We start from the raw sequence: 14,988 nt of genomic DNA, 5'->3' as shown, positions 1-14,988 counted from the left end.
GAAACAGCCTTGTTCCTGACGCTCCATTCGCTCTCAACGGAACCACCATCTCCGAATGCAACAGTTATATATACTTAGGTCGAGAAATCAACATGATGAATGACCTGGCACCTGAGTTACGCAGGAGGAAGAGAGCGGCTTGGAATGCCTTCAAGAGCATTGAAGAAATAACTAAAAGGACAAAGAACCTCCAACTACGAGCACATCTCTTTGATTCCACTATTCTTCCTGCATTAACATATGCCTCAGAGACCTGGACCCTACGAAAACAGGATGAGAACACTATTCGGGTCTCTCAAAGAGGAATCGAAAGAACTATGCTTGGAATATCACGATTCACTCAAATGAGAGATAGAATCCGGAGTTCTGATCTTCGTCAACGCTCAAGAATCAGAGACGCTGTCTCATTTGCCAAGACATCAAAAATCAGATGGGCTGGACATGTAATGAGGTTTACAGACAACCGCTGGACTAGAGCCATTACTGATTGGATTCCACGAGACATCAAAAGATCACGTGGACGCCCACCTATAAGATGGTCAGACTTCTTCGTCAAGACCCTAAATGATCGGTTTGAGGCTCTACATGTTCCTAAAACGAACAGATACCATTGGGCTACGCTAGCACGCAACCGTGATGAATGGAGACGTTACTGGCACCCGCTCGAATAAATCGATGAATAACGGGGATTAAGTGATTAAGTGATTAAGTGATCCTTTTTTTACTGAGATTATCATTTAGTTTTTGTGGGTTTTTTTTTTTTTGCTTTTTTGGGTCACACCTGGCGATGCTCAGGGGTTACTCCTGACTTTTCACTCAGGAATCACTCCTGGCGGTGCTCGGGGGACCATATGGGATGCTGGGAATCGAACCCAGGTCAGCTGCGTGCAAGGCAAATGCCCCACTCGCTGTGCTATTGCTCCAGCCCCAAAACCTTCTGTGTTTTAAAATTAGCTTTTTATTTGTCTATATAGTTAGAAAACTGTGTGGTTTGTTGATACAATTCTCTTCCAGCCCCTTCTGGGACAGGGATGATATTAGATAACCCAATAACACCAAAGGCTGTCCTGGGCATGTAGTTCTTATGCTCAAGAAGTAATTAAGTTCCCTATGCATTTTTTAAAGCAATAACAGGTAGAATATCTTCACCACTTTTTATGCCTCCGTTTTCTGTCTTATAATTACCAGCTTTGCAATTACGTGAGAGTTTTTCTTGAAGCATCACAGAATCTGGTGTCCTCACAGACCCGGATCGTGGCTCATGCTGACTGCACTTTCGTTTTGGAAGTTTGCATGGTTGGGGGCGGGGCAGGGGTGTGGAGATGTGTGATGCTTACCCAGCATCATCTTGTTGAATGTGATCCTCTCTGCAACTTGATGAGGGATATACTTTTACTCTCCTCATTTTACCGATGAGGAAACTAAGTTGCACACCTTAAGCAACTGCTTCTGAGGCTAATGCTGGGAGTGGTGGAACCAGGTCTCAGATACATTTCTCTGGGAATCCAAAGTGAATTCCTTCTGTATTTTGATAGGCAACCTTCCTCTGCTTGGTCTTCCTTTCTTTTCTACTTGTGTTGCAGAGATAATGATGCTCAGAAGAGTATTACTTTTTTTTATTTGGCTTAAAGTTATATACATTTTTTTAATAAAATTTTTTTTAATAGTGAGATATCATGAGGTACAGTTGCAGACTTACACAGTTTTGTACTTTGGTTTCAATTATACAATGATCAAATACCCATCCCTCCACCGGTGCCCATTTCCCACCACCACGAATCCCAGTATCCCTCCTACCCCCCACACCCCCCATCCCACCCTGCCTCTGTGGCAGGGCATTCCTTTTTGTTCTCTCTCTCTTATTGGGTGTTGTAGTTTGCAAAAGAGGCAATGAGTGACAATCATGTTTAGTCTATAGTCTACCTTCCGCATGCTTCTCTCATCCTGGGAGGATCCTTGAGAAGAGTATTACTTGTACCAGGTAACTGCTTCTTGAGAAATTTTATTTTTATTTGGCATAATGGAATCATTTTGAGTCCAGATTCTTGCTATGATAACTCAACATAGGTCGGTAGCCAATGGGCTTTGATTATGAACAAATGAAGTCTAAAATCTAGATCTTCTTTGAACAACCAACATGCCAGGATTTCAGAACTCTCACAAGTATACTCCACAGACCTTCCTGGGGTTAGTGCGATGTTCAGAAGAACCAGAATGCTTCTACCCAGTGGGAAATGTCTGCTCCATGGCTTCCAAATGATAGAAGGATTACATGTGTTTTCTAAGTATTTCATTTAAAATCAGAGTCTAATAGATGTAATTATTTTTAAATGAGGGCTCAATCTTATTTTTGGACACTTTTGGAAATTTTAGGACTGGTATGCTCAGATCTACTGGTACTGGGGCTTGAGGGAGGGTCATGAGAACCCAGCAATTGAATTTGGGGCCTTTCATATACAAAGTATTGTGTACCAGTTCCTAAACTTTTTAAAAAGCAAAATAAGGGCTCAGTTTGCTTTTATGGAGTTGTGGGATGAAGGGAGTCAGAATTCCATAAGGTTGAGAATACTTTTTGCTCTCATGATCTTTCCCTAAGTATTCTATTTCTTTTGCATATGTTGAGGGAAATGGCATTAAGCACTATAGATCTGTTTGCCCTGCTGCTATAGGAGGGAGACATTGTTCTATGCCATTCCAGGAAGCAGCTGAATTCTCCCGGAGGATCACAGGGTTGATGTCATAGATGCATAACCGCACTCTAAGCTACTCCAGAGAAAGGCTTTCTGAACACTGAAGCAGTGTTCAGACTTGGGGATGCTAAGCCGTCTTTATTGCAATGACCTGCAGTGTCTAACAGCCCTGCGATTACAGAGTGCTATTAGCTAAACAACATCCCAGCCTCAGGGAAAGCGAGGCAGTTCTTGTTTTTCCCTTGTTGTGGCTTGGCTTGTCTGCTCATGTTCTTCTCCTTGTCGAATGTGTCTCCTGGGAGCCATGGCCCACACTTTATCACCAGAGTCCATCTGTGTATATAGCATGCAGATACAGAAGCTGACGTAGGCTCCTGAAGAGCCTGGTGGGAACTGGATTTGTGGATGGAATGAAGCATTAGAGTAAATCTCCTCAGGGTGATATTGAAAGATCAGGCATCCAGCTGATTTGGTTGGCATCATTAGAAGACTCTGAGCTCTGGTTGTGCTGAAGCAAAGGGATGCTAACTCTGATAGTGATCTCCATACAGTGATGCATCTGGAAAAAATATAAATCCTTTGATTCTTTGAAGTAGGATAAGGTCTGGACCAGTATCCTTTTAGGAAAGCAGAACACCCTAGCTCCTCCTTCTGTGATAGGGAAGCTAAGACCGCTTTTTTTCTTTTTTGGCTACAATTGGTGATGCTTAGGGCGCTACTCCAGGCTCTATGTTTGGGAGGTCACTCCTGGCAGTGCTTGGGGCACCGTGTGGTGGCAGGAATCAAACCCATACTGCATGCAAATCATGTGCTCAGATTGTTGGTTCTGACCACTATATCTTTGGCCCCAAGCCCCACTACTTGAAGCTCAACACTAATAATTGCATCTTTTTCAATTAAGTTGCATGCTAGTGAGACGCAGTGCTTATAAATGAAAGTGTATTTCTTGTGGGTGATCTTTTACAAAATGGTTTCTGATTACTTTTGGAAGGGAGGAAATACAAGGTAACAAAGGTACTATTTTCATACAAGGCAATCTGGAGGGAACCTGAATCATTGATAAGGATGGTTACTAGGCAACCAGTTGCCCAGCTAGGAGGATGAAAGTACTGCTATTGCAAACATCTAGACCTGGGGAGAGAAAGCTCTTGGCTTTACTAAAAGAATTTCTTATTCTATCTTCCTTCTATGATTATTGATAGCAAAATCACCTGAAAGCAGCAGCATCACCAAATTAAAAATCCTAAATGAGGTGCTGGAGAGATAGCACAGCGGGTAGGGCGTTTGCCTTGCACGCATCTGACCCGGTATCGATTCCTAGCAAGCCATATGGTCCTCTGAGCACCACCAGGAGTAATTCCTGAGTGCAGAGCCAGGAGTAACCCCTGTGCATTGCCGGGTGTGACCCAAAAAGCAAAAAAAAAAATCCTAAATAATATTTCATAAAAAAAGCTAGATGATTGATGCAGGAAGGTAAAAACAGAAGACTTAGGAAAATACTTCTTAGTGAAGGGTCATTGAACCAGCTAACTTGCGCCTGTTGCTGTGAAGTTTTGCTAAAGAACTTTTTTCTCAAAAACAATATTGCCTGTTAAGAGAAGGGAGTCTTTCTTGGGTCAGTTGGACAGCCCAGCAGCTCAGCCTGCTCTATGCAGGAGCTGAACTGTCTGGCCTATTTGATATATTTGTTGCCAAGGCAAGCACTTTCGGGCCTATTTGGATTTAAACAATTGACTCTTGGTTTTTTCCAAGTGTGGATGGCATTATAGACTGCAATTTAGAGCAAATATATTCTTACAAACTTTCTCTTATTCTGGGGACAGGATCCAGCAGGTTGGGTGGGGATTTTTTTTTTTAAAGGAACAAGAATCAAAACCAAGAGGAAAACTGCTACTAAAAGTTACAAGTAATGGATTCCCCAGAACATTTTTACTGGGACCCAGTCACTCTGAGACTACCGGTCCCTGTGTGTGTGTGTGTGTGTGTGTGTGTGTGTGTGTGTGTGTGCTTTTAAACACACAGTATATGTTTCAAAAGACAGTGGCTTAGAACTCTGCAAGGAGGGGAAGTTCGCCAAAGGCTGGTGATTAATGCCGGCTTCCTGTTAGCAGCACCTGAGACACCTGAGACACACAAAGTTCTTTTCAGGCCTGACTGTTAAAGCCAGGCCCATTGGGCACCACTCAACACAGTGTACCTCTGTTTGTCCAGCCGCATTTTCTAAATTCAAATTTATAACTTGAGCAAATATTTGTGAGGCAACGGCACAGGATATTGAAATCGAGGCTATTCAGCACTGTTGAAGTAATTTAACTAACTTTTGGACTGTGGCTCAACTGCCGTGTCCTGGGACATGAATTAAACTTGGTTTCATGGGCACCATTTTCCTTTGTGCTGCCTGGGGAGGGCTTGATGAACTTAGGTGAGGCTCTATTTGCTTATGTTCATACTCAGACTTTCATGAACTGAAGAAACTGTGAAAGGGAGGCCTTTTTTTTTTTTTAAAGCATGCTCAGTCTCTCTCCTTTGGGAAGAAAACCCATATTTTTCTCAATTAAGAAATAAATAAGCAAATGTTGCATTGGCTCTAAGTGGTTAGGAATGCTGGCCTGGGAAAGATCTTGTCCTTTGTCTCTGTTGTTTGGGTTGCATAAGGTTGGTATTTTAGGGTCAACTCTACACTGCTGGTGGGGCGGGTGGGCAGCTGTGAGTTTCGAGCATGGGGTTCATGGGCCCACAAGTGTGGGCTCATAATGACATTTATTGGTTGAACTATGCATTTCACTTGGGCCCAACTGTTTCTCCACTGCTGCAGGGATGCTGGTGGCATCTGGCTTCCCTTCTTCCCTACTCTGGACACATTCCTGGCACTTTGGAGAGCTGGGGCTCCGAACTGGGGTTACATGAGCTGTTGATCATCAGAAACTAAGCTGGGGAGAGGAAATAGCCGAAATAGAGGAAATCTGGAGCAGGAAGTATATATTTTAATTTTATAATATCTCAATGTTGAGACTGGAAAGAGAGATCAAAGATCCTGAACTTCAGTTTCTTCTGTTTAACAGACAAAAACCAACAGCATCTGCTTTAAAGAACTGTTTGGGTGAACTCTGAAATGATAATGCTCTGGAAAATATTTAAAGCAATAATGAAATTTTTTTCATGGGTATTATTCCAATATACTATTATTTTAACACTTTAAGGAATAATATTCTTCTTGGGAGGTAGCTCCTAAGTGGTACTTGGTATGGTCAGGGAGTGATTCTGAGCTGAGGACCCCAGGTTGTCGTACTGCTGAGGCTTTACAGAGACATTGTCTGATTCCACAATCAAAGGACTCAGTCTCACCAGACTTTCCTGTCCACTGTCCCCACATTTCAGACAACTCTCATGAGTCCAGAATGTCACCTGAACCACTAATGGCTAGGTCACAGGTGGGATACTCTAATGACCCCACCTTGGGTTTAATTCATTTGCTAAAGCAAGTCACAAAAGCTAAAGCATTTCACCTATCAAAACTCTGGTTTGTTATAAATGAATACACAGAAATAGCCAGATGGAGATAGGGCAAAGAAGATGGAAAATGGGGCAAAGGTAAAAGTCCTGTGAGCTTGTCACTCTCCCTATATCTTCATGTTTCACTACGCTGAAAATTCTCAGAACCCAGTTCTTGATTTTTATGACTTCATCAGTATGTTTGATTGATTACATGATTGATCAATGGTGCTTGAATTCAGTCTTCAGCTTTTCTTTCCATGGAGGTTGGGAAGGTGGAACTGCAAATTCCAATCTTATAATCAGTGGTTGGTTCTCCTTGAAACATTCCTTTTCTTAGGTTATCAAGCAGCTTAGCGCCCCCCCCCAGAAAAAAAAACCTCAAAAAAACTGGACCCCACCACCACCCTACAAACTATTAACATAACACAAGAGACCCCATCTTCTTAACACTAAGGAAATGCAGAGGTTTAAGAGCTTGCATCCAGGACTAGGGAAGAAGGACAAAAAGATCTCCTTTCTCATTCTCATTCTCATTCTCGTACTGGTTCTCTTTCTCTTTCTCTTTCTCTTTCTCTTTCTCTGGTTCTGGCTCTCTCTGGCTCTGTCTGGCTCTGGCTCTAGCTCTTTCTTGTCTCTGTCACTGTCTCTCTCTCATTCTCTAGTTTGAGCCATTCTGGTTGTGCTCTGGACTTCCTCCTGAGTCTATGCTCAGGGATCACTGCTGTCTGTGCTTGGGGTACTGGGAATTGAACCAGGCTTGGTTGCATGCAAGGCAATTTCCTGAACTTCTCTTAAAATCTCACCAACCTTGATAATTCTTATTTTAAGGTTCTATTCCTCATTCTCTATCTTCTTAAATATCCTCATTCCCCAATCCACAGTATTCAAGTCCTCCCTGGGAGTTAAACATCTTACAAGATTGCAGTGTCCCTCCCAACCTCCACAGTTCTCTGTAGTCTTCCTGACTTACCTCAGCTCACAATGCTCCTCTTTTTCCCAGTCCGGCCCACTGACACCTGCCTCTTTTTTTTTTCCCATTTTTTTTCCTTTTTATTAGTGAAACACCATGAAGTACAGTTGTAGATTTACAATTTTTTTGTGCTTGGGTTTCGATTATACAATGATCAAATACCCATCCCTCCATCAGTGTCCACTTTCCACCACCATGGATAATATCCCTCCCACCCCCACCCCCCATCCCACCCTGCCTCTGTGGCAGGGCATTCCCTTTTGTTCTCTCTCTCCTTTTGGGTGCTGTGGTCTGCAAAAGAGTTATTGGGTGGCAAACATGTTCAGTCCATAGTCTACTTTCAACATGCATCTCCCCTCCTGGGAGGATCCTCCAATCACACTTTATTTGGTGCTCCCTTCTCTATCTGAGCTGCCCTTTCCCCTAGAATGCCCGGCTGGCCTCTAAGTTATGGAGTAATTCTCCTGGTGCTGATCTAAGCTATTCTTGGGTATTAATCTCCTATTTTGTTACTTTATATCCCCCAGATGAATGCAATCTTTCTATGTCTATCCCTCTCTTTCTGACTCATTTCGCTTAGCATGATACTTTCCATGTTGTACCACTTGTATGTAAATGTTATGACTTCATCTTTTCTAACAGCTACATAGTACTCCATTGTGTAGATGTACCAAAGTTTCTTTGACCAGTCATCTGTTCTTGGGCATTCAGGTTTCTTCCAGTTTCTGGCTATTGTAAAGAGTGCTGCAATGAACAAACAAGTGCAGATGTCACTTCGACTATACATTTTTGCCTCTCTGGGATATCTTCCCAGGACTGCTATTGCTGGGTCAAATGGGAGCTCAATTTCTAATTTTTTGAGAATCGTCCATACTGTTTTCCAGAAGGGCTGAACCAGTCGACATTCCCACCAACAGTGAAGGAGTGTCCCTTTCTCGCCACATCCACGCCAGCATCGGTTGCTTTTGTTCTTTTGAATATGGGCCAGTCTCTGAGGTGTGAGATGGTATCTCATTGTGGTTTTGATCTGCATCTCCCTGATGATGAATGATGTAGAGCATTTTCTCATGTGCTTTTTTGCCATTCAGATTTCTTCTTTGAGAAAGTTTCTGTTCATTTCATTGCCCCATTTTTGGATGGGGTTGGATGTTTTCTTCTTGTGAAGTTTAACCAGTACTTTGTATATCCTTGATATCAACCCCTTGTCAGATGTGTATTCGGCGAATATACTTTCCCATTCTGTAGACTGTCTTTGTATTTTGGTCACTGTTTCTTTTGAGACACCTGCCTCGTATGACCTGGGAACAGGTGTAAGAAAAATGAACTTTCAAACAGCACCCAGTGACTGGATTTGAACATTTCTAAGGGATTCCCTGGTACATTAATATTTGTGAAGCACTGCCATTTGTAATTTTAACTTTTGTGTACTGACTTATCATCATCTGGCAAGGAGGACTTTCTCATTAGTATGGCAAGGAATTTCTGAAACGGTGTGCTGGTTCACTTGCTTAAACTGTCCCCAGTGGTAAATTGGGAGAGCATCATGTTTGAAGAGCAGGCAATTTGTCAGGCATTCAAGGTTCAAAGGAAGCAATAATTATAGTGACTGATTTTACCTGGTGACTATGAGCAAAACCCTCAGTGTAGTACTTCAGAGGTATTGGTTCCAAGTTAACAATCACAATGCAATCTTGTAAAGATTAAAAGTTTTCTTGGAAGATGTAGGGAATTTTATTACTCAGAAAAAAATTACTGCTTTTGAAATAACACAACTGAAAGTCAAGAATTTTAATTCTACTTCTTAATATTAGTTATTTTGTATGGACACAGTAAGAGATAGATTGAGCTTGTAGGGTGGCTCTCCTGGGCACATCTTTCCATAGACTCAGACTACAGTGCTCAGGCTGGATTAATCATTCTTAACCCTAGCAGAATCCAAATCTAGTTATTGCTTTTTGGATCATGACAGCATTTTTCCAGGACCAAGCTCTTAACTTTATAAGTATTATGGCACTTTGGCCAGGCCCATTTCGATGCCAGGGTAGCACATAGCTCACAGCTTGCCCTGGGTTCATCCAGTCCCTCATCGGGACCCTGCTTTGGGGGTGCTAGGAAGTAAGTGCAACTGAGGCTTAAGTTGAGAGAACAGGTGTCCAGGAGGAAAATATCATTCAGAGTCAATTAACTCCCAAGTTACAAAAGCATAGTGTTAACTGTCTTCTTGTGTCCATACAAAAAAAGGACATCGCTCTGAATTAATTATGCAAAGGACTTAAGGAGAAGAGAAAAACAATATTTACGAGTCAACAGCACAAATAAAGAGGTCACAAGTAAACACAAAGGAATGGGAGTACCGTGATGGGAGTAACCCAATAAACCTAAGCTCCCTGTGGCAAGGCGGAAAGGACAAACCAATGTTATCCTACAATCCGTTTTTCTCTTCTCTTATTTTTGTGCTAAAGGGAACCTAACCCAGTGCCCAACTTTAGGGGGCATATGTTCTCCCACTGAGCCACATCTCAAGCTCTAATTTTAATTTTTGTTCGTAGAGGTGATCCACCCATGCTTTGGAAAATGTCAGTATCGGAGTGTTAGTGTGTAGCTTAATGCCTAGTTCTTAATTCTAAATCAGTGGTCTTCAACCACCAGTCCACAAATGGTGCTGATCTGCAGGTGTAGAGAAGTGTTGCAAACCACTATTGCATTGTCTTGGTTAAAACTGCTGGTGTTTGGCTTGAGACTCAGTGCAGGTGTGGGTGTGAAGGTGCTCAAAGGTTGAAGATTGCTGCTCAAAAGCACTGTCCAGGTTTTGAGTTGGTCAGAAACTTGCCTGTGCGTCCAGCATGCACCATCTCCTTAAATCCCAGACTGGGTTGAAAACTTTACGAGATGTGAACCATTTGTGCTGGATGATAAAGAACTGGCTATAAAAAGTCTTGCCCACCTGCCTCAGTCAAAGGACTTCCCAGCTTTGGTTTTAAGATGCCTGCTGTCAGCAGCTGCTTGCAAACAAACCGTTCTGGAAGATTTCAGCTCCATGAGTTGGCAGCTGCATTTTCCCTCATTTGATTTTTGCTCCAAATAGCTGAGGAGCCTGAGTAAATTTGTTTCTAAGTATTTACAGAGATAATGCTGCAATCAGACCAGTAGACTTCTGCTGCATGTATAGGAATCCCCTAGGAATATATATATATATATATATATATATATATATATTCCTATATATAACAACATATATATATGTTGCTAGTCATTGCTCCTCATTTATAAAAGCAGTGCATTCAAGCACTTTTTTTTGAGGTGCCAGGGCTTGAAACAGGGCCCTCACACATGCCAGGCAAGGGCTTTACCACTGAGCCACACTCCTGGTCCTGCCAAACACTTTTTTGTTTGTTTGTTTGTTTGTTTTTTATTTATTTTATTAAATTTTTTTTGTTAGTGAAACACCATGAGGTACAGTTATAGACTTATACATTTTTGTGCTTGGGTATCAGTTATACAATGATCAAACACCCATCCCTCCACCAGTGCCCATCCTCCACCACCACGGGTCCCAGCATCCCTCCCACCCCCCATACCCCCATCCCACCCTGCCTCTGTGGCAGGGCATTCCCCCTTGTTCTCTCTCTCTTCTTTGGGTACTGTGTTTTGCAAGAGAGGCATTGAGTGGCGATCATGCTGCCAAACACTTTGAATATGTAGGCTGAAAGGTAGATATTAGATAGCTAGTTGTTTTATTTTTAAATTTATATCTGTTTTATAATACTGTTTTATTGCCTTGAATTTAAGCAGCATTTTATACTTGTCTCGATGACTTTTCACTGCTATTCCATTTCATCCTTTTAATAGGCATGCAAAAGAAATAATTATCATTCCACTTGATATGTGAAGAAATAAACTTCAAAGTTATGTAAAGTTATGTTCAGAAAACCTGAGTAATAAATACCTTTAAAAAATCCTTAGACTTCAAATGTTATCTTAAATTATTTTTATGAAGATTTTCTAACAGTGTACAAATACTCTATGTGCTTAAATCCATCATACAATCATTAGAAGACTCTACTAAGCAAATAAATATAAACAAGAAAATATCATTTTTTATATCTTTTTAAACTTGTATCTTTCACATGAACAACAGTCATTTCATATGTTAGATGAAGAAATTAAATTATCAGCAGTGAATTAATAGAACCACGTATCTACATTTTTTTTAATACTTTGTGAACACAGTTCCTTTGATCAGTTTGAGTCATTAAATCATAGTTGCTATTCTCTCATTTTAGGTGACTGGTCTTGTTTTAAACCTTGAGTACACGATGATAAAAGAGCAATCAATTAAAAGGTGTAAACTAAAATGCCATGCTCCAAGTTAAAAAATTAATATTTAATGAAAAAACCTGACTAGTTGCATATTTCCTGTAATACAATTGTTGAACCATTAGAGGATGTTACAAACAGAAAAATGATTTAGACTCCCAAAATGCTACTTCTTTGGACAGTATTTCTGGATGGTACCCCCACTGCACTAACAGAATGGTCTCCCCTGTGGTTGCAAAAATCTTTGGAGACCTTCAGTAATTATTAAAGTCTTTTCAGCCCACAGAACTCCATTCAAACACTTCATCTAGTTAGACTTTAGTACCTCTTCTCCACACACTTGTATGATGTGTTCCTCCACCTCCTCTCTGCCTACCTTGCTTGGTAACTTGCTAAAGTTAGCAGTTACATGGGATGACAAACTTTTAAACCAGGCACCTTCTCATAGTCGATGTGGCTCCCAAGATGAACAAAATGTCCTAACTTTAAGGAAAACCAAAATGCGCGACCTTCATAGAATATATAGTGGAACACCACAAGAAGCAGGGTTCTCTAACTTTCAGGCTTTCTTGCATAATAGAAGCCTCTCATTAGCTGACATAAAATTTTAAACATCCCAAGCTTGAGGTGATTTAGAACTCATCTAATCCAGTTCATCTAATCCAAATTCTTTTCTTTAGAGAAGGGGAAATTGAGTTCAGAGCTATCAAATGACTTGCCAAAGGAAAGATTGTATAGCTAAATATTTGTAGCTCCAGTAATAAGCTCTGAGCTCAGCATGCTCTGTTACATCAGACAGCTTCTCTGCTTTTAACTCTTCATTGATCCCGAGATAAGTCATTCAAAGCAATGAATTCAGAGCTCCAAGAAGAGGCTTGATACAACTGCTGTCAAAAGTTCTTGAAAATGGATTTACATTGCTGGTTATATTCAACTTTTTATTTTCTTAACTAACTCTAGCTACACCACCAAAAAATAATGCTTTTTTGGTTTATATTAGACAGAGACAAGGCTAATGACAGAGCTGTAGTATATGCAGCATGCTGTAGAAACAAAAAATCTTATACGTTGGAATCAGTGAATCAATATTTATTACCTAAATCCTATGACCTACCATTACAGATACTGAGAAAATAAATTGATGGCCTGAAAAAAGAAAAAATGTAGGTAGTAAGAGGACAAAATTAATAGTTATGGCAAGAATACAAAACTAATAGAAGGCTTTTCTGAGCTGGACAAATAGTTTTGCATGCAGGAGACTAGTGTTTGATCCCTGACACCAGCAACCCTTGAGCACAGCTAGATGTGCACCTCCCCCCCAACCCCCCCACCGCCCCCCCCCCCCGTTCCCGCCCCTGCTGTGCAAAAAGAGAGAGAAAGAGAGTGAGAGAGAAAATAAAGAAAAAGAGAGAAAGGAAAATAAAGTGGGTCTGCTCATTTTACATAATAGAGCAGAGTGCTGGAAAATTATGGCCTTAGGGACAAATCAGAACCTTTTTTTTTTAACTAATAAAGTTTTATCGGGCTGGAGTGATAGCACAGCGGTAGGGCATTTGCCTTGCACGCAGCCAACATGGCCGACCCGAGTTTGATTCCTCCGCCCCTCTCGGAGAGCCCGGCAAGCTACCGAGAGTATCTCGCCCGCACGGCAGAGCCTGGCAAGCCGCCCGTGATGTATTCGATACGCCAAACACAGTAACAAGTGTCACAATGGAGACGTTACTGGGCCCGCTCGAGCAAATCAATGAACAACAGGAGGACCGTGACTGTGACCGTGAAAGTTTTATCAAAACATAAAATGATAACTTTTTACTCATAAGCTTCTGTTTACAAATTGACTGCTTTAGTGCTGGTAGAGTTGAATAGTTTTTATAAAGATCATATAATCCTCAAAACTTAAAATATTTGCTATTTGACCCTTTCCAGAAAAAAATTCTTGACCCTTGAGCTTAGGGCTTTTCTTAATTTGACGTTTTGTCAGTTTTTTAGGATTTCTAAACATGCTTTTGGGTTCTATCAGAGCTTGTAATGCATGTTTTTATGTCTACGATCATTTGGAAGGGAGAATGAATATAAGTGTACTCTACATTGTCTGAACAAGATATAATCACAGTACCTGGTGCTTAGCATCTGCATTTAGGTTTGGGCTTATGATCATTTGAAGGATGAAAGGTGGAGAGGTGATCTCAAAAAGTCTCTTCATGCAAGGCTGTGTTAATCACCATTGCCTGTGACTTAAGAGATGTAGATTCACGAGTTAGATAAACACAGAATCAGGAAAACATACACAGACCTTCTCTATCCCTAAAAAGGTAAAGGTAAAGGTAAAGGTAAAGGCCCTCCCGTTGATCGTCGATTTGCTCGAGTGGGCCCAGTAACGTCTCCATTGGAGACTTTGTTGTTACTGTGATCCCTAAAAAACACCCTGTTATAGCTAAACCTACTTTTCTTTACTCAAGGGAAAAAGAAGGCTGATATTTTTCCTCTAGAAGAGTGAGGAGGTATAATATTAAACTTTGCATAGTACATTTCTCTTATTAACTTCACTAACTAATGTCTCAGACATTTACCAAGTATTCAGTGGATTGTCAATAACCCAGGAATTTGGCCAGGGGAAACCAATATTACTCAATTAGGATAAAGTGATTATTTCACCTCTTTCCTAGACTAGAAATGTGCCTTTCACAGAAACTATGAAGTTGAAGTTGGTCATCCATTTCAAATCATGTCCTTGAGCTGGTTATGCATCTTTGGGGTCTATATCAATTTAATCATATTCATGAAGAGCCCAGGGAGATAAAAGAAGGCAGGTTTGTAGAAGTTCATGATCTATGGGGAAAAAATGAAACTGATTCGTTCAAGGGTGAGCTCTCAAAACAAGAAAGTAGAAGTTGACTTATAAAGCTTGAACCCAATGGCAAAGCAATCAAAATACTGATTTCCCCAAAGTACAAAGACTTCTGTGATATTTCAAAGCAAGTAACTGCTTAGAGGAATTCAATTTCAGTCTTGACTAGTTATGATATAAAGTTTACAAGTGCAAACTGGAACAATACTTTTGAAAAAATTTGTACAGAAAGAGGCACAAAGACAACAAGTATCCTTAGTCACTGTAATTTCACTGTAATTCTGCTCTTAGGAAAATTTTTCCTAAGGAATCACTTGATCACTTGATCACTTGACTTCCCGTTAATCGTTGATTTGCTCGAGCGGGCCCCCGTAAGTCTCCATTTGTCCCTGTCACGTGCTAGTGTAGCCCAATGGTGTCTGTTTGCTTCAGGAACACAAAGAGCCTCAAACCAATTGTTCATGATCTTGATGAAGAAGTCTGACCGTTTGGTAAGTGGGCGACCACGCGGTCTTTTGACATCCCGTGGAATCCAGTCAGTAACAGCTCTAATCCAGCGATCGTCTTTAAATCTCATTACGTGACCAGTCCATCTGATTTTTGACACCTTGGCAAACGAGACAGCATCCCTGATTCTTGATCATCAATGGAGGTCAGAACTATGGATT

The sequence above is a fragment of the Sorex fumeus genome, unplaced genomic scaffold (assembly GCF_029834395.1).
Source record: "Sorex fumeus unplaced genomic scaffold, SorFum_2.1 ptg000008l, whole genome shotgun sequence".
In the NCBI taxonomy this organism is placed as follows: Eukaryota; Metazoa; Chordata; class Mammalia; order Eulipotyphla; family Soricidae; genus Sorex; species Sorex fumeus.
This window is presented reverse-complemented; position numbering follows the sequence as displayed.